This window comes from Bos indicus, chromosome 7 (genome assembly GCF_029378745.1).
Source record: "Bos indicus isolate NIAB-ARS_2022 breed Sahiwal x Tharparkar chromosome 7, NIAB-ARS_B.indTharparkar_mat_pri_1.0, whole genome shotgun sequence".
Lineage (NCBI taxonomy): Eukaryota > Metazoa > Chordata > Mammalia > Artiodactyla > Bovidae > Bos > Bos indicus.
In genome coordinates this window covers 39,770,207-39,790,439 of record NC_091766.1, presented here as the reverse complement: position 1 = coordinate 39,790,439, position 20,233 = coordinate 39,770,207, and the positions used below count along the sequence as shown (strand labels likewise).

The 20,233-nt window shown below is 41.8% G+C and overlaps 1 long non-coding RNA gene across 6 annotated transcripts; it reads right to left on the bottom strand.

Moving 5' to 3' along the window:
- Positions 1–1,047: 1,047 nt before the first annotated feature.
- On the bottom strand, positions 1,048–20,199 carry LOC109561948 (uncharacterized). 6 transcript variants are annotated; one of them, XR_011567637.1, is made up of 7 exons: positions 19,523–20,199; positions 17,970–18,063; positions 9,608–14,310; positions 8,832–9,008; positions 8,176–8,303; positions 5,257–5,391; positions 1,048–4,813 (listed from the first exon to the last, which is right to left on the bottom strand). It is a non-coding gene; the product is annotated as an uncharacterized lncRNA (long non-coding RNA). The 6 variants fall into 6 exon arrangements; XR_011567633.1 differs by having other exon boundaries at positions 1,048–5,391; positions 9,608–9,710; positions 19,523–20,197; XR_011567636.1 differs by lacking the exon at positions 8,832–9,008 and having other exon boundaries at positions 1,048–5,391.
- Positions 20,200–20,233: the final 34 nt, after the last annotated feature.

Genomic DNA, 20,233 nt, shown 5'->3' with positions numbered 1-20,233 from the left:
GTGACATGGTATATACTCTGTCTTCTTTTTTACTCTTAATATATATCAAAGGACTCATACTATACTTTAAGGTTCATAGATACCTTAAATGCTAAAATTTACTGTTTTCTATCTGTATCTAAGTTTCTATATCCAAGTATCTACATCTACCTACATTTAAGAAAAATACACTTAGTATCTCAAATGCATTGTTTAGTGTTTGCATGCATGCTAAATCACTTCAATCATGTCCGACTCTTTGTGACCCTATGGATTGTAGTTTGCCAGGCTCCTCTAGCCATGGGATTCTCCAGGCAAGAATACTGAAATGGGTTGCCATGTCCTCCTCTAGGAGATCTTCCCGACCCAGGGATCAAACCCAAGTCTCTTACATCCTCCTACATTGGCATGCAGGTTCTTTACACTAGTGCCACCTGAGAAGCCCCACTGGTCAGAGTTGGCTAGTCAATGCTGTAGCAACAAACTCAAAATCTTAATGGCCTTAAAGAATAAAAACTGAAAGAATCACTCAGTCATATCTGACTCTTTGTGACCCCATTAACTGTAGAGTCCATGGAATTTGGAATTCTCTAGGCTAGAATACTGGAGTAGGTAGCTGTTCCCTTCTCCAGGGGATTTTCCCAACCCAGGGATCGAACCTAGGTCTCCCTCATTGCAGGCAGATTCTTTACTGTCTGAGCCACCAGGGAAGCCCAAGAATACTGAAGTGGGTAGCCTATCCCTTCTCCAGGGGATCTTCCCGACCCAGGAATCAAACTAGGGTCTTCTACATTGCAGGCAGATTCTTTTCCAGCTGAGCTACCAGGAAGAAAGAATCAAAGAAAGGTTGACTTCTTGCTTAGTCTTATGTGAGTTGAGCAGTCTTCGTCTTGCAGCCACACGATCTAAAACATGTGTGCTCTATGGGAGCAGGTTAGGTAGCCAGGCCTAGAAATAGCCCACACCATAACCCAGTCACATAGCCCCAAACTAATTAAAGGGAGGTTTAAAACGTACTGTCAAGTTCATAAAGAGGAAACACAAATGGACTTTGGTGAGTATATAGCATTATCTTCCCCATGCCAGTCTTTATTCTTTCATATAAACTCCACAATAGCTCTTCCAGTTAGGTACTTCCCCCCATCTTACATTTAAGGATGTTGAGGCTCTAAGGCGTTATGTGCCTTTCAAAATCATAGTGTGTTGTGTGTCACAGTGTACTGTGTGTCAGAATTAGTTTCATATCCTGGTGTATCTGCCTCCAAAGCCTGTACATTCCATGGCCAAACAGTATCTCCCTACTGAAAAAGCATGGCAAATCCACTTCATTCATATATAAATACAAAATTTGAAGAAACAGAGGTTGGAACAATTGGTACAGGACAATAAGTATTTAGACTTAATATTTATAAGCTATTTCCGACAAAGAGTGCAAGATAAAAATTAAATCTCTAAGAACAATAAAAATAAAACATCACAGGACAAAATGTTTCAGTGACACTGGATGATAAAATAGCTTTATTTATAATTTCTGAATCAAGAGCTAATTGTTATAGGAATTTTTTAAAAATTCAAAGTACAACTGCAAACATTTCTTCTTCCACTTTCTAAGTAAAAGCATCATATATTCTTTGCATGAGAGAAATTATGACTCTGTCAAAACCATTTAGGGTAGCTTTGGGGAATTATCCCAAGTAATCTCCATGGATTTTTCAGTGAAAAACCTTTCCTCTAGAGGAGGAAATAAAGCAAATGTTAAAACCACTATGGTTTTCTGTAAAGCAATTATCCTTCAATAAAAAAATAAATTAAGAAAACCCACTATGGCCATTTGGACAATGCCTTTAGTCCCACATTATAACATATTTAATGCCTAAGACCAGGTGCAACAATGTTCAATTCCACGTACGTTTTTAATAAGTTATTACAGTACAGTAAACAAAATGAACAAACCTGGGAACTTTAAATGATTTAAATTAAGCATTGGCCATTTATATGCAGGGACTGAAGATTCCATGAAAAGATAAGATGGTTCCAGAGGGTGATTTCTCCAGAACAAGGCAAAGCTTACCCTAACCCATGGGTGTGAAACCAACTCATCCTGGCTGTTGATCCAACAGTTTTCACAATAATGTCCTGCAAGCCTCAACATCATCATTAGTGTCTTTCAAACATTTTGGACCCTGACTACAGTAAGAAATATTGTTAGTCATGTATACACACAATAACTCAGAGATACAAGATTTTTTTGAGATAAAATACAAGCAGTAGAGAAGGAAATGGCAACCCACTCCGATATTCTTATCAGGGAAATCCCGTGGACAGAGGAGTCTGGCAGGCTATAGTCCACTGGGTCACTGAGTCAGACACGACTCAGCAACTAACAACTGTGTGCATGGCAGTGGTGGGTGTGAGATAGATAGTAATTTGATTTTACTTTCAGGAAAGAGGAACAGCTGTCCTTTGGCTGTTTCTTACCACACTTCCTCCCAGTACCTAGTTTATATGAAGGATTGTGCAAAAGTATAAAATCACACATAGGAAACCTTCGGTAGTCACGGATTATTACATAAAATTTACTAAAATAATGAATGTTAAATGTTTATTGAAATTTTGTGGAATTGTCTAATTAAAAAATCAGTTTTTATTTTGTATTAATACTCTGCTTCTAGAGACAGTTAAGTAATAAAATTACAGATTGAAGATTGTCTTTGTAAAATTGTCATTTTTAAAATCTAGCAAACATTTTGTTTTCTTTCTCTACTTTAGGTCAAATCACAGCCAGTTACTGATTTCTCCTGCTTTATCTTTTTAAAAATCTGCTTACAAAAGCCTGTTTTGTTGTAAGAGGGTTAGGCTTTGTGAAGGATGGAAAATAGATGTGGATGTGATGCATGGGTTTTTCTTTCCCTAATGTGTCCTGCAAGCCTTTGTTTAATGTAGTCTTTGAACCTCTATGTTCCTGAGGTATGTAAGTGAGAGAACTAAAATCCATCCCAGGCAGTGATGAGGTCTAGCTCTGGCCATGGGAAGCAGTAGCTGACTGTGAGGGCTGGTGGGCAGTTTCCCCATTGCGTATCATGGGAATTCCATGGGCCAAGTGAAGGTCAACATTGTGAACTTTTAACAGTTCCTGTGGCTAATGAGATTGGGTGTGAAAAAGGAAAGTAGAAACACACTCGCTCAGAACTGTTAGTGGACTGGGTAGAAGTGACAGAATCATTAGTGGACTCAGCTTCCTCCATTAATGTGTATACTAGACTATTCTCTTATATCTCCATTACTGCTTTATTCTGTAAGGAAAAGTCTGCCCTCTGTTTAGTTCTGTTAACTCTAGCACGTTTATTCTGTATGTAATTGTCATACTTTGAGGGGAAAATCAGAAACAATCTTTATGAAGCTCAAAGAATTTTTAGTGAGTAGATGAACAGTGATGAGATATTTGAGATATCTTGCCAAAAATGCTTGAGAATGTTACCAGATTAATAATCATATATTTTAGAATGTAGGTTACCCAAAGGAGTAGGGTGACCAGGAATAGCTTTTTTACTCTTGAGAATACTTGAGAAAGGAAGACATCCTTTGCTTGTGTCAAGGTTGGTGTGGTTGAGCTGTGGGGTCACTGTGAAGCTGCATGTCCCACAGGCCTGTGCTCATCAAAGGTTCAATACCCGAGAGAGAAAGTCCTCTATACTTGGTTCATGGCAGACAGTGTGGGCAGGAGACAAACGCCTTAAGAATTCACCTCTGCTGAGTTGATGTTCTGTCATGTTTACTGTACTCTTGGGCTTCACCTGTATTAACAAGTTTTGTACTGATAAAACCTTCTAAAAGCCTCAGTGAATGAGCTTGTACGTCTTGTATGTGTATAGGAAACCCATCCTGTCTCTTACTGTGATTACTCATGTACAATATCATTGTGTAAAATTGATTAAAAAGGGAGAGCAGTTGAAAAAAAAATACAGGCTGTACACTCTGATCCCCTTCCCTAATCCACCCTATCCCCTACTCATGCTGGCATGACCTGGGTTCACAACCTGCAGGAGTTGTGACCCACAGTTTGAAACCCCTGAGTTACTGCCAGTTCCTTTGGCTGGCCCATCAAATCAGCTTGTATAGTATATTTCTTTTTTCTTTTCTCTCATAGCTCCCAGAGGGAAGAGGGGCCAAGTGCTTGGAAAGGAAACTGTCACCTGGGAGTCAGTAACAAAATCCCAGAGCCTGGAGAACTCAGCACCACTTCTGGAAATTCCTACAACTGCCCAGACATGACAAGACCCTATTACTTTAATACCATCCTCAAAAATGTTGAGATTCATTTAGCATTTGTCCTGTTAATCGAAATACCAGATTTAGCAAAACAATTTAAAAAAATCAGGACAGCCAGTAAGATTTTAATTTCAGATAAACAAGGAATAGTCTTTTTTTAGTGTATGTCTCATGCAATAACAATTATTCCTTGTTTGTCTTTAGTTCAAATTTAATTGGGTGTCCTGTGTTTTATCTGGCAACTCAACTGGCTGTACACCCTGTCTCTACTTTGAAGTTCCTAAATCTGATGGATGGATGTAGGCTGGACAGGATGTGGGCATCGTTGCTGGGAAGAAGGGGGAACATCTGGCTCAGCCTCCTTCTGCTCCCCTCAGTTTTCATTGCTGGCTACACACCCCACAGGCCCCTGATGGACCTCATCTGGAGAGCACCCTCTCAGACAGGGCAGTAGATTGGCGAGATGGCACAAACCCTGTTCCTGCTCTGTCCACTTGACCTTGGGGTCCTCCTGGAGCTTGGCATGCCAGACCTCTGGGATGCATGCTGCACTGCCACTCTAGCTCTGTGGCAAAGGGACAGTCACCAGCCCATCCAGCTTTTGAACGGAACCCCCATCTCTCCTAATAGTCACTCCCGTCTGTGCTAGTGATCTGCTTGGGGAGGGAAAGCCCACTGGGAGGACAGAACTCACTTCCTACTTCCCTCCTCCAGAGCCTACATTCCCAACCTCCCTCCTGCTTCCCCTTGCCTCCAATTCTACATATCCCAGAGAAAAGTCTTGCCTTTCCATCAAAGCATATTCTCTGCCCCATGTAGGCCCTCAGAATTAAGACCACTGGACTTGGTTTTTCTTCTCATTTTCCCTCTCCCACTGCCCCAGCAGGAAATCGGTAAATTTGAAACGGCTCACAAATGGATGGTTTAGTGAAATGATTCGATCCTCCCTGTGTCCTTGCTGTTCCAACAGTTCCCTTACATTTGGTTAATAGGAAGGACAAATGTTACCTCCTGGTCAAAGCTTCAGGTCAAGTTCTGAGCTCTGGGGCCCTGCAGGGCCTTCTTCCATGCCCTGGGTTGTTTTTCGAAGCTGCTGACCAGTTTCTTCAATGGGCTGTGAGCCTGAGGACAGGGGCCCAACATCTGCGGAAAAACACATGAAAAGGAGCCTGCCATAGCTGGACAGAGGGGGCAGTTGAAAAGTATGAGTCATGGTCCTTGTTATACCTTCTGTTTTGTTTTCATAAAACTTTTCAGTAAACACATTTTATTTCCTCTATCGAGACCCAGCAAGATCTGCTGCCGCAGCCACATTTCCTTCTGGGGTCTTCTCTCCCTTTGTTAACACTTACTTATCCAGACCTTTCTACCAGGGACATCTGGGTTTTCCAAGATGGCATTAAAAAAGAAAGAAGCTGGGACTTCCCTGGTGATCCAGTGGCTTCACTAAGACTTCATGCTCCCAACGCAGGCGTCCTGGGTTTGATCCCCGGTCTGGGAACTAGATCCTACATGCCACAGCTGAGTTTGCATGCCACAGGAAGACTGAAGATCCTGAGTGCCACAACTAACAGCCAAATAAATACTTACAAAGAAAGAAACTTATTGCTAATGTGTAAATGACTGTCATTGGGATACATTTGAAAGTTTGCATTTTAAAGGAACTAACAGGTATTAGTAAGCTCTGATATATGTGCCTCACATTGTGTCACATAAGGTTAAGACAGAACTTCCTGCATTCAAGAGTCATACTGGAAGACAAGATTTAAATACATGAAGTCATTTAAAAATGACCTAAAGAGACTGGTGGATAATAAAATGCAATTCAAATGGCTTATAAAGGTCACATAATCACACTGTGTTTCATCATTTATGAAAAATTTGATAAGGTTATTCCTAAAGTTTATTGATTCCAAATAAATCACCAAGGAGAACTTTCAAATTTCATGTGTAATAAAATAACATAGTACTCACTATGTACCAGGCACCATTTTTGGCAACTCCTCCAGTCTTTACAAGAATACCATGAGGTGGCCATTATCATTTCCCATTTGGCAGGTAGAGGAACTTAGGCGTCGAGAGGTTAAAGAATTGCCCATGGGCACAGAACTTTGTGGCGGAGGTGGCAGCTGAACTCAAGGCATAATGATATGCCATGGCATCTCTCAAAGCAGGCCTAAACTTGCACTTTCCCATACTTTTCAGATTGTGCTTCCTTACTTTTTAAATGAGAAAACAATGTATTATTCTTGGAGTGCCTACTCTATTTTCCATTACCCCACAGACTTGGCCCTCTTGGTTCAATCTTGTAAAATCTACAACCAAGTTTCTAACATTTTCTTGGCTCTATCTCTCCTCTAGGGATCTGGTTGAGTGGACTTTGTAAACTTCACTCAGATTTGAGCCCAAAGTTCTGCCTTATCCACTATATCATGTTTCTTTCTTCTTTTGCTCAAAATTTATCAGGCTAAATCTTCAACATTTTACATTTTTTTTCTACCTTTCTTAATTTCGATTTCACAGCTTGCCTGGGTTTCCATATAGGATTTCACTGAGACTTCGATTTCCTCTGTGGCTGCTCACATCTGCTGCATCCTGCAGCTGTTCATACTCCACTGGAGTCTCTCAAGATACTGCTGGGGGTGAGGTGAAACTGAGAGATGAGGAAAGGAGTAACACTAGGGATAGCTGTACCACAATGAATTCCAAGGGAAAGACAAATCAGTGCTGACAGTGACTGAGGTTTCAAGGAGGAAGAGGCATTTGAGCTAGTAATAGAATACTTCCGAGGACTTTGGTGGGTGGATAAGGAAGATGTGGCACCCCAAGCTGAGGGAGGGGAAATCAATCTGGAATCTCTGTGTTCCTCAGACCAACCATCCATGATCTCTTCCTTGGAAGAAACTGCCTCTTGTTTTCAGGTATTGACAAAGCCCAGAAAAATGCATATCAAATGTTTTTCTTGAGATATTTGCCTCACTCTGGGTTGCAGCTGAGTAACAGGATCCATTTCATACATCACACCCAATTCTGTACAGAAATTCCAATTGTTTTTCACCCACTCAAGAAGGCATGTGAGAATGCAAGCTTAATATTCCCCCAGACATGACCTCAAATGGATCTGGTTTATTTAGAAGCGCCAATCATCTGAAAAGGTCAGTCCTTCAACAGTTACCAGGAATGAAATCAGTGCGTGATACAATGCAGAGGTGACTGTCATATAGCAGTGAAATAACTGGGAGGCAGTAGGCAGAATGGATTATTAACTCCAAGAAGCTAGAGGCCCCTTAAACATTTTTGGTTTTTGCCTTGAACGGTTTCCAGGTGATACCTGATGAGTGTTTGCTGGGAGTGTAGGGTTGCCTTTAACTTCTGTTCTTCCACTATTCTAGAGGAGTCTAGTATTGGTTTGGGGGGCATGGGGGTGGGGAACATGAGTACCACACCTTTATCACAAAATAAGGTGGAAAACAGCAACTCACATACTGAGCAAAAGATCAGAAATGATACTTTGAAAAAGACTAATGTATGTGTTTCTCTTTTCATGATTAGTAAAGATTATTACTGACAATTATTTAAAATATTTCTAACAATTAGAAATAGTTATTCTGGTTTAAAACCCATTTCAAAAGAAATAAAGGAATTATGATGAGGTTATAGTTTTGCTTTGGAGGTATTCGTTAAAATTGTTTTCCCCAAAAGTACTTCTCAACTGCTCCTACATGAGGAGATGCTTTAAAGGGTTTGATTGGGATGTGTGAAACCTGGTCACTGCAATCAGGATCAGCATCCAAGCTCCTGGCACCAGGCTCAGTTTAGATGATAAAGATTAGAAATATTCCTATTTGAGCTAGGTTCTACTTCAAGTAGAGGATATATGACTCCTAAACCAGGGATTCCTCTCTCCTGGTTCCCTTCAAAACCTACCTTCAGGAAATACTCCAAATTAATTTTACATACTTCTTGTACTCCTGCATTGTCTTCAGTGTTTTACTTGTAAGTTTTTTTGTTCTTTCTTGATAACCAGTCTCCTCTCTCCTGTGACCTGATACATCCTGAAGGCAAAAGACATCTCTGTTTCAGACTGTTCTCCTTTGACTGCCCTTCTCCCTCTCCTCCCCTCTCTGCACCACTCCCCACTAGTGGAGGCCCTACAGGAAAACCTCAGCTTCCTGGCATCAGTATCTGAAGGTTCAAATATTCACTAGGTAACTGGAAAACCCTTTCTGATGGAGCTGGTCTAAAGGAATACTGACTTAAGAATGCTGCTGGTTTAAATGCAAATTCACAGATTTGAAAACCAACCAACTGATCTAGTGACAATCAGAACTTATAATATGGTTAAAGAAAGGTGTTTAAAAGCAGACTGGATTTCTCTGTGGCATGATCACACTCTGAGAGTCCTGAAAAAGGAGAGGCCAGGTGAGAAATGGGAGCAGCTTCCTAAGGGAGGGGATGCTCAGGGCTTTCTCAGTTCTCAGATGGAAAGGGCATTAAGGGGTCCTCCCCTGAAAGCTCAAAACGACTAGCACCCTGGCATACTGATTGCTATCTGGAAACTTCTAAATACCACAGATACTTACATAGCTCTTTTCAGTTCTAAAAGGGTTCCCATAGCCTTGGTTTCACTTGATCCTCATGAATGCCTTGCCAAGAATGAAAGGCAGATTTCACAACCTGAGCCTTGGAAAAGGAAACCGAATCTCCCAAGTCCACAGAAATCAGAGGAGCCAGAATCTGAGCTGGCAGGTAAATGTTCGCTGCATTGAACAAATTCAGAAACATATGAGTATTATGAGGTAAGCAGGGTCTCTTCTTGTAAGAAGCTCATAATCTAGTTGGGGAGAAATGCTCCAAAGTAATATAATTAAAATAATACTAGGATTAAATAAGGAAAGACCAGACACAAGGCAGTAAGTGCATCCTTCACTGTGAAACAAAGCAAGGCAGTGCTATGATTTTAAGTGTACTTAAATAGCTTTCATCCCATGATTAAACTGAAATTCCCAAGTGTCCTCCATCTACCACCCCACCTTCATCCTAAGTCTCTGCTTAATATTCTGGGTTTCACTTGAATTCCCTATGGCACACTACACAGTCTTCAGCTTTACACATCAGCTACGGAGATGTCTGGGCTAGTCACATCCTCTTTAGTCCCATATTTGCAGTATAACTCCAGGTCCCCACACCCAATTTTTAGTTATTTATTTTTAGCCACAAGGGACATAAAAAAGGGAGTGGGGGTTATCTGTCTTCAGTGTTCTAGAAAAGTCCACCCTCACCTCCTGGAAGTGCTAATGGGAGCAGATTTTAGAAAATAGTATAATGATTAAGAAAACCCACATGAAGAGAGACTTACAGGTGGAGGGTATTTCAGGAATGAATACCAACCAGGCCAAGGACTGAGTGAGTGACAAGACAGGAGAAAGTCAGAACATGCCCATGGTCAGGACTGTCTCCATCTGACACAGAAGATACATGGTGTGATGATTATGTGCATAACAAGAACAGGGGTAACAGATCATTTAAAATTGGGATTTCCCCAAATCTAGGGGGGCACTGGCCCACATCCACTGTTCCCCAGAAAACACAAATTTCTCCCAAATACCTTTCTTCATCTGAGGATTCTGTAGGCTTTTATGTGGAGGCTGCAGTCCAGTCTCCTTTTATGTATTCCTTATATTACACTGGCAAAAACAGATACTATAGAGTGGAAACAACTTAATATCTATCAACTGATGAATGAATAAACAACATATATACAGTGAAAAGTTATTCAGCCACAAAAAGGAATGAAGTGCTAATACATACTATAACATGGATGAAATCTTAAAAACTACGCTAAGAAGCAGACACATGTCTGATGATATTCATATGAAATGTTCAGAACAGGCTGATAGGGATGTATAGTAAATCAATGGTTCATAGGGGTGAGGGAGGCAAGAAAGGAGAGTGACTGCTAATGGACATGCAGTTTCTTTCAAGGGTGATGAAAGTGTTTTGGATAAGTGGTGATGGTTGTGTAACTGTATCAAGTATACTGAAAACCACTAAATCATACATTTTGGAAGAATGAAAAAATAAAACCAAGTATGCACTGTTAGAATTTTATTTTAAATTTAAGGAAAATTGGGGGAACTTAACTGTATTAACCTGATATTTGCCTGGGAACACTAGAAACATCAAAAATAAAATAAGTATAACTAAAAAAACTAGGGGCTTCCCAGGTAGCTCAGTGGTAAAGAATCCGCTTGCCAATGCAGGAGATGCTGGTTTGAACCCTGGGTCAGGAAGATTCCCTACAGGAAGAAATGGTAACCCACTCCCAGTATTCTTGCTTGGAAAATTCCTTGGACAGAGGAGCCTGGTGGGCTACAGTTCACATGATTGCAAAGAGCTGGACACAACTGAGCAAGCATGCATGCATGCACAAAAAACTATTCAAAAAACATGACAAATGGCAAAGAAACAAAGACCAGAAAATGAGGGAAGTGGAAGTAGTCAAATGAGTCCCAACATATACAAAACTGGTATTCCTAAGATGGGAATAGAACAAATGAAACAAACAAAAAGTACTAGACTGAAACTTTTCAGAATTAATCATAAGAATAGTAACCAACATTTACTGAGCACTTACTATATATATTGCACATAGTTTGAGCATCAACTCATGTCAGAAGGTCAAAAGGTTGAGCAAGGCCCACAAATCTTGAGCAAGTGTCCTCCAAGACTTTCGTCCTTTAAATAGAAAAGCTGAAACTATTTTCATTTGTGCTCGTGGTTTGCTATCTGACAGAAACCTTCTCCTAGTTCGGTAAATTCCAGGAAGGAACTGGCTGGCCAAGCTTGAGTCCTTTGTGACCCAATCCCTATGGTTAGGGTATGAGCTGTAACAACTGGCCCAGGTTGGGAAGAGACAGAGAGAAGCGCAGCATGAAGTAATTGGGAGATGAACCTTGAGGAGTGTGTTTATTGATTAGAGGTGGAAACTTTGTGAAGGACTTGGAATTCTGGCACAAGTATTTCGTGGGATGATGGAGCTACTCACTGAGAAGGGGAATGCTGGGAGAGGAGCTGGGAGGAATACTGTGAGTCAGTTTTGGACACGTGCATTAGAGCTGTCTGTAAGGGGACCCAGTTGAGATGTCCAAGTATGTAGCTGGATATATGGGCCTGGAGGATGAGGAGAAGGGGCCTGGGGGCTTATTTGTGGAGTTGATAATGGAAGCCAAGTGACTCATACTGGGATTGAAAGCAGCTTCTGGCAGGAAAGAACTCTCCTGAGAGGTTCCTTTTGTCTTGACATTGATAGCTTATGCTGAACAATGTGGGATTTGTGATCTCTGAAGAAGATGATTTAGCTTTGGGACCAGGGACCTGGCTTGATCACTTAAGAGCTTTTGTGTAGCAGAGTTTTATTAAAGAGAAAAAGGGACAGAGAAAGCTTCTGACATAGACATCAGAAGGGGGAATGGAGACAGCCCCCCTTGCTAGTCTTAACAAGAGAGCTATATGCTTTTTAAATTGGTTATTACAGTAAATCAAAAGAATGTCTCAAGGTTGTAAAGGTCTTACCAGACCCATTCCCATAATTTACATCTTAGGATAACAGGATTCAGTTCGGTTCAGTTCAGTCGTTCAGTCGTGTCCAACTCTTTGCGACCCCATGTACTGCAGCATGCCAGGTTTTCCTGTCCATCACCAACTCCCAAAGCTTGCTCAAACCCATGTCCATCGAGTCAGTGATGCCATCCAACCATCGCATCCTCTGTCATCCCCTTCTCCTCCTGCCTTCAATCATTCCCAGCATCAAGGTCTTTTCCACTGAGTCATTTCTTTGCATCAGGTGGCTAAAGTATTAGAGCTTCAGCTTCAGCATCAGTCTTTCCAATGAATATTCAGGACTGATTTCCTTTAGGACTGACTGGTTGGATCTTCTTGCAGTCCAAGGGACTCTCAAGAGTCTTCTCTAACACCACAGTTCAAAAGCATCAATTCTTTGGCTCTCAGCTTTCTTTATGTCGGGAACTGAAACAACTCTGTGCCCCTATTTCAATGATTAACTGAGATTATTTCCTTTTTTTCCCCTTTACAAACTATCATGGCCAAGCAGAATCTTCAGAGATAGCTTTGCAGGGAAACTGAATTCACTGTCTCCTCAGATTGCCAGCACTCTGATTAAAAGCAACTTTCCTTTTACAAACATTTGTCTCTTTCTTGAGTAATAATTTTTGGACATCGAGGATCCAGACCTAAGTTCGGTAACAGCATTACATAAACAGAAAGTGTTGGGTACAGAATAAAAGGGAAGAGGAAGAAGCTGGTTAGGAAGGTTGAGAAGGAGTAGTCAGAGAGGGAGGAGGGCACCCAGGAGAGAGTGGTGGCAAGGGAATTAAAGGGGAATAGTGTTGGAAGAAGAGGTGCATAGTCCAGTGTCTTACAAGTTGCTAAGAGGTAAAATAAGATAAGAGGAGAAAACGAATATGGCCATTTCTTTATGGGTCAGAGTTTTACAATATATTCCAGAATAAAAGAACATGTCACAAATAGCAAATATACAAACTGACTTTTGTCCCTATAGGGCTTTGGACCAAAATCAATACAAAGAATACTTGATAAGATAAGGAGGAGTCTATTAAATTATAAAAGAGGATCTAATTTCTAAAATGAATCCCAAATAATTATCACCTGAAAAATATTATGTTGGAAAAAAATATACTTGTGAAAACATTCAAGAAAACATCGAAAAACAAGGTAATGTGGAAGACTTTTAAGACGGTGTTGGCACAATGTGAAGAAAAGGATCCTTCTGCCTGCTGGAGTGAAAGCAGTGACACCATTTGGTAGGTCTACTGACAACACCATCAAAAGCCTTCAACAGTGAGCACAACCTTTTAACAACTGTTCCAAGGGTTTTATCCTGAGGAAATAATTAGGGATGTGCACAGAGATTCATCTACAAGTAATTCCACAAAAATGAAAAGCTGGAAACAAACCAAATGTACAAAATCAGGTAAAATAATTATGGTACATTTATACAATGGGAGACCACACAGTCATTAAAAATGCCATGGAAGTGTATTTTCTGACATGAAAAAATGTTTGCAATATATAAAGCAATAAAAGCTAATTATAATAGGAACTCAAGTATGCATATATATGAACAGAACAAATTGATTATTTCTGGCTGCTGGCTTTACGTATGGTTTTTATTTTGCTTATTTGTGACTTACTATTTTAAGATGCTTACTCCTTGGAAAAATAGCTATTAACAAACCTAGACAGTGTATTAAAAAGCAGAGAATCGCTTGGCCAACAAAAATCCATACAGTCAAAACTATGGTTTTTCCAGGACTCATGCATGGACGTGAGAGTTGGACCATAAAGAAGGCTGAGCACCAGAGAAGTGATGCTTTCAAACTGTGGTGTTGGAGAAGACTCTTGAGAGTCCCTTGGACTGCAAGGAGATCAAACTAGTCCATCCTAAAGGAAATCAACCATGAATATTCATTGAAGGACTGATGCTGAAACTGAAGCTCCAGTGCTTTGACCAGCAGATACAAAGAGCTGACTCACTGGGGAAGACCCTGATGCTGGGAAAAACTGAGGACAAGAGAAGCGGGCAGCAGAGGAGGTGGCATCACTGATTCAAGAGACATTAGTTTGAGCAAATTCAGGGAGATAGTGAAGGACAGAGAAGCCTGGCATACTGCAGTTCACGGGGTCTCAAAGAGGCAGACAGCTGTTGTTAGCAGCTGAACGACAACAAAATTTTTCTGCAATGAATATATACTTTTATAATAACTTTAAAAAACTTGGTAATTATATAAAGGTGAAAGAAGAAAAGAACAAGTTCACTAGAATTAAACCATGCTGTGCTGTGCTTAGTCGTTCAGTTGGGTCCGTTTCTTTGCAACCCCATGGACTGCAGCCTGCCAAGCTCCTCTGTCCATGGGGATTCTCCAGGCAAGAATACTGGAGTGGGTTGCCATGCCCTCCTTCAGGGGATCTTGCCAATCCAGGGATCAAACCCAGGTCTCCCACATTGCAGGTGGATTAAGCCTGAATTAAACCATAACTGATCATTAAAACATAAGCAAATCATGAAGTGTGAACATTTATTCTGAGTTAACTACACTTAGTTTTTCTGCTATCAGAGTAAGTGAGGCCTAAAATAGAAACTGGCTTGTGTTACAGAAAATAAAGTTACATACTTGTCTTTGAACTGTGAAATCTGTACATGTTACATATTTATATGTACGTATAGAGAAAATATTTGGAAAGATATCCACTAAATTTGAAAGTGGTTCCTTTCAGCAGGATAAGTGGAGGTGGGAAATAATTAACTTTTCCTTTGAACAAGTCTATTGTCTGAAAAATAATAACAAGCATGCAAAAAGTTTAAGTACATTTAAAAAGAAAAAGTGGTTGTAATTCTGAAAATATTTAGAAACATGATAGTATTTATGGTATGATGATAAAAATATCATATACAAAATATGCATAGTATGCTTACCACTATGTTCATGTATCTGCAGGTAAGAAAGGCCCAGATAACAATACTCCATCATGAAAATAATTGTTCAAGTTCATTCATTCATTCATTTCACAAATGTTTACTGAGCACCTACTAAGTGCTGAGCATACCCTTGTCCAGGCACTTGGGATATAGCAAGGAACCAAACAGCCAAACATGCCTCCTCTCAGGGAACTGACATTCAAGCAGGCAGAGGCAGATAGGAAGTAGTAAAGCATAATAAATATGGAAGGAGTTGATAAGTGCTACTGAAAAAATGGAGCAGAGTGAGGGAGAGTAACTGTAGTGTTGGGAGAAGACCCTTTAAGAATCCCTTGGACTGCAAGGAGATCAAACCAGTCAATCCTAAAGGAAATCAATCCTGAATATTCATTTGGATGGACTGATGTTGAAGCTGAAGCTCCAGTACTTTGGCCACCTGATTCAAAGAGCCAACTCATTAGAAAAGACCTTGATGCTGGGAAAGATTGAAGGCAGGAGGAGAAGGGGACGACAGAGGATGCAATGGTTGGATGGCATCACTGACTCAATGGACATGAGTTTGAGCAAGCTCCAGGAGATGGTGAAGGACAGGGAAGCCTGACAGGCTGCAGTTGATGGGCTGCAAAGACTCAGACACGACTGAGCGACTGAACAACAACAAAGGGATACTGGCAATGCTGTGGTAAGGGCCAGGGTTTAAATAGGTTGGTCAGGGAAGGCCTCACTGAGAAGGTGACATTTGAGGAAATATCTGAGTAATGAAAATATCCAGAATAGGAGCTTTATAAGCAGAGAGATCAAATTGCAACATCTGTTGGATCATATAAAAAGCGAGAGTTCCAGAATAACATTTACTTCTGCTTTATTGACTATACCAAAGCCTTTAACTGTGTGGATCACAACAAACTGTGGAAAATTCTTCAAGAGATGGGAATACCTGACCACTTTACCTGCCTCTTGAGAAATCTGTATGCAGGTCAAGAAGCAACAGTTAGAATTGGACATGGAACAATGGACTGGTTCCAAATTGGGAAAGGAGTATGTCAAGGCTGTATATTGTCACCCTGCTTATTTAACTTCCATGCAGAGTACATCATGCAAAATGCTGGGCTGGATGAAGCACAAGCAGGAATCAAGATTGCCAGGAGAAATATCAGTAACCTCAGATATGCAGATGATACCACTCTTATGGCAGAAAGTGAAGAGGAACTGAAGAATCTCTTGATGAAAGTGAGAGGAGGGTGAAAAAGTTGGCTTAAAACTCAACATTAAAAAAAAAAAACAAAGATCATGGCATCCAGTTCCATCACTTCATGGCAAATAGATGGGGAAACAATGGAAAACAGTGACAGACTTTATTTTCTTGGGCTCCAAAATCACTGCAGATGGTGAGTGCAGCCATGAAATTAAAAGACACTTCCTCCTTGGAAGAAAAGCTATGTCAAACATAGACAGCATATTAAAAAGCAGAGACATTACTTTGCCAACAATGGTCTGTCTAGCCAAAGCTATGATTTTTCCAGTAGTCATGCATGGATGTGAGAATTGAATCATAAAGAAAGCTGAACACTTTAGAATTGATGCTTTTGAACTGTGGTGTTAGAGAAGATTCTTGCAAGTCTCTTTGACTACAAGGAGATCAAATCAGTCAATCTTAAAGGAAATCAGACCTGAATATTCATTGGAAGGACTGATGCTGACACTCCAATGTTTTGGCCACCTGATGTGAAGAACTGACTCACTGGAAAAGACCCTGATGCTGGGAAAATTTGAAGGCAAGAGGAGAAGTGGCTGACAGAGGATGAAATGGTTGGATGGCATCACTGACTTGATGGACATGAGTTTGAGCAAGCTCCAGGAGTTGGTGATGAATAGGGAAGCCTAGCATGCTTCAGTCCATGGGGTTGCAAAGAGTCAGATATGACTGAGCAACTGAACTGACTGATGAACTGATAAGCAGAGAGAACAGCTAGAGCTTTTGCACTAGAAATATTCCCCAAGGAATAGCAATGAAGGTAGTGTGGCTGAGACAGAGTGAGCAAAGCCCATCAGGAGTAAGCAGGCCAGTTGGTATTGGGCTCTGTAGTCTACTGAAAGGACTGGCTTTTTATTCCAATTGAACTGGGGATACACTGTGGGGTTTTAAGCAGAAAAATGCCAGGATCACTCTGACTGCTGTGTGAAGACCAGGCTACTGGAGGAGGGAAGTAAGGATAGAGGGACCTGGGTTGTCCAGGTGTGGGATGAAGGTGGCTGTGAGAATACCGAGGTACTGAACCTGAGACATGGTTTGAAGATAGAGCCAAGAGGATTTTCAGACAGATTGACAGGGGTTGTAAGAGAGGAGTATGAGGATGGCTCTCAGCATTATGGCCTGAACAAATGAAGTGGTGTTACCATTAATTCCAATAAGAAAGCCAGCTGAGTGGAGTAAATTTGGGGTTGTGAAAGTATCAGGAAGTTATCTGTAGAACTGTATTATGTGAGGTTGACAGCAATATAAATTTTGTCTTAAGACTGTTTCTAATATTATGCTGCTACTGCTAAGTCACTTCAGTTGTGTCCGACTCTGTGCGACCCCATAGATGGGAGCCCACCAGGCTTCCCCGTCCCTGGGATACTCCAGGCAAGAACACTGGAGTGGGTTGCCATTTCCTTCTCCAATGCAGGAAAGTGAAAAGTGAAAGTGAAGTCGCTCAGTCGTGTCCGACCCTCAGCGACCCCGTGGACTGCAGCCCACCAGGCTCCTCCGTCCAAGGGATTTTCCAAGCAAGAGTACTGGAGTGGGGTGCCATTGCCTTCTCCTCTAATATTATGACATCTTTCCAAATAAAAAAATCATTTCAAGACTCCTGACTTAGTAACTATTACATTCCCAGTACTGTAAATATGCAACTTGGTCACTGCTAATATTCTGGAGGAACTGTGTGGGTAGAAGATATTCCAGGAAACTGGAACCTAGGTTACAATTTTCAAAAGGGTGGTGGGGTGGGGTGGGGTGGGAAACAGAGGCTATAAATCTTTCCATAATCTTGGCGAGATCCTAGAACATGTCATTAAATGGATGACATATGATTGCCTAAAATTAGTAGTTCCTATTGGATTCAGTCTGATGTTAACAGCAAGTCAGATTAACGTACGTACTAAAAAACCCAGTCTTTTTCCTACATGTCTTCATTACTACTCATACAGAATACTTTACCTCTGCCACCAAATGCATGGGCGTTTTCTCCCACCAAGCAGTTCTCTGGGATACCAGCTGGTTGTCCTACAATTTAACTCAATTCTGACACAATCTGAAATAACATCAGATAACACAGGTTAGGGACCAGTACCATGGGACTGACTCTGCTTCAGATGCCAATTACAAGTAGTAAGTCACCAAGTTACTCCTAACTTCTGTTCTACCTGGAGGTTCCTGTGACTTCATACCCGGAGGATTCAGTAATTTGCTAGACCAACTCACAGAACTCTGGGAAACACTTATCCATGTTTATTAGTTTATTAAAGGATATAGATGAATGCCAGATGATATACAGAGGTCAAGGCCTGGGGTGGGGGATATGGGGGTGGGGGAAGGGGAAAGGCATGGGGGGGGCAGGTCCCAAGCACAGGAGCTTCTGTCTTCCTGAGTTGAGGGTGTTGCACCCTCCCAGTTTGTGGATGTGTTCACCAACCTGGAAGCTCTCTGAACCCCCATTTTGTTGGAATTTTAAAGGATGCTTCATCACCTAAGCATGATTTATCATTAGCTCCATTTTCAACCCTTCTCTCATCTCAATACGATGGCAAGGGTAGGGGGTGGCATGAGAACGAAATCAAAATCACTCAGTAGTGTCCAACTCTTTGCAACAGTATGGACTATAGTCCATGGAATTCTCTATGCCAGAATACTGGAGTGGGTAGCCTTTCCCTTCTCCAGGGGATCAAATCCAGATCTCCGGCATTGCAGGTGGATTCTTTACCAGCTGAGCCACAAGGGAAGCCTTCCCACAAGGAAAGGTGCAGGAGGGAGATGCTAAAAAATTCCAACTTTCTAATCGTAGCTTGATCTTTCCAATGATCAGCTCCCATTCAGAAGCTGTCTAGGAGCCCACACAAAGTTGCTCATTAGAAGAAATGACATTCCTATCACCCAGGAAATGCCAAGGGTTTTTGTGGCCTTGTGGCAGGAACTAAGGTCAAAGGTCAAATATTATAACAAAAGAGCCTCCTAGTACTCTTATCACATATGAAAATTCCAAGGATTTTAGCAGTTCAGTATCAAAGAAGATATTCCAGAAGACTACAGACTAAGTTCCAGTTTTCAATAAAAGGGGAAAAAAACAAAGGTTGCACAGCCCTGGCAAAATTCTAGAACATGTCATTAAGTAGACGACATATGAACAAAAATTAGTAGTAGCTGCTTTTGCATGCAGTTTTAAGTCAAGAACAGGTCTGACCAATACATTTAGAGAAAAATCAACCAGGGCAATTTTGGAAACTGGAAGTCTAATGTTTGAAGGTGTGGAAAGGTTCAAGAGGAGACTGTTTGCACACGATAGTGGCAACACAGGTCAGTGTCACAGACTGGAAGGTTCGCTATCAGCCCCTATCACTTTCTAGCCATCTAACCTCTGCAAAACTTCTGTGCTGTTCAGAGAACGGTAACCAAGGTTCAGACTTGTGCGTACTAACACTGATACTTGACAAGGGCTTCGCACAATGCGTGTAGAACAGAGTTGTCCTGGGGGTGGGAGGGGGAGTAGAGCTTACTCTATGAGTAGACCCAAGGAAGGTCCTGCCTCCGTTAGAGATGCAGCGAGAAAAGTGAGCAATAAACAAAACAGCTTTCTTCTAGTACTGCTACAGAGCTCTCAGCGTAGGAACGGGTGAACACAGGCCTTGGTGCTTCCAGAATTGCTTCTCACCAGGACTCGAATCCAGAGAGTGGGCCAGCTTAGGCCTTCTTCAGAACCCCAAAGAGGCATGGTGTTGTGACAGTAAAACCGTGGGGGCCTGGCGAGACTGCCCCTGGCCGACTCCGCCCCCACTTCCGGGCTCTCGCTCCGCCCCCTTCCCGCCCAAGTCCGGCCTGGCGAAGCTGTCCAAGCACCAAACTTCACCCGGCCGAGGTGTCATGCGCATGCGCTCTTCTTCCCGCGCGGCTCGACGTGACGCGAGCTCCGGCTTTCCGCCACACTGCCCCGCCCCTTCTTGCCCAGCCTTTACTCTTGTCCACATGTCCTTTCTCACCCGCACTCTGTCCTGCCCACACCTCTTCTCCAGTTCTGTGAATAGTAACTGCAGAACAACCTCAAGTCCTGCAGAGTCACGTTCCGTGCTCCCTTGGTGGCGATGGTGATAGGCGGGGGGCGATAAGGCGGGATGACGGGAGGTGGCAGTTGCCGCGGACCCACTTCCGGAGGACGGGCGGAAGTGGCTGCGGTAGATGGTGGGAGGGGGAAAGGAGTGCGAGGGGAGGGC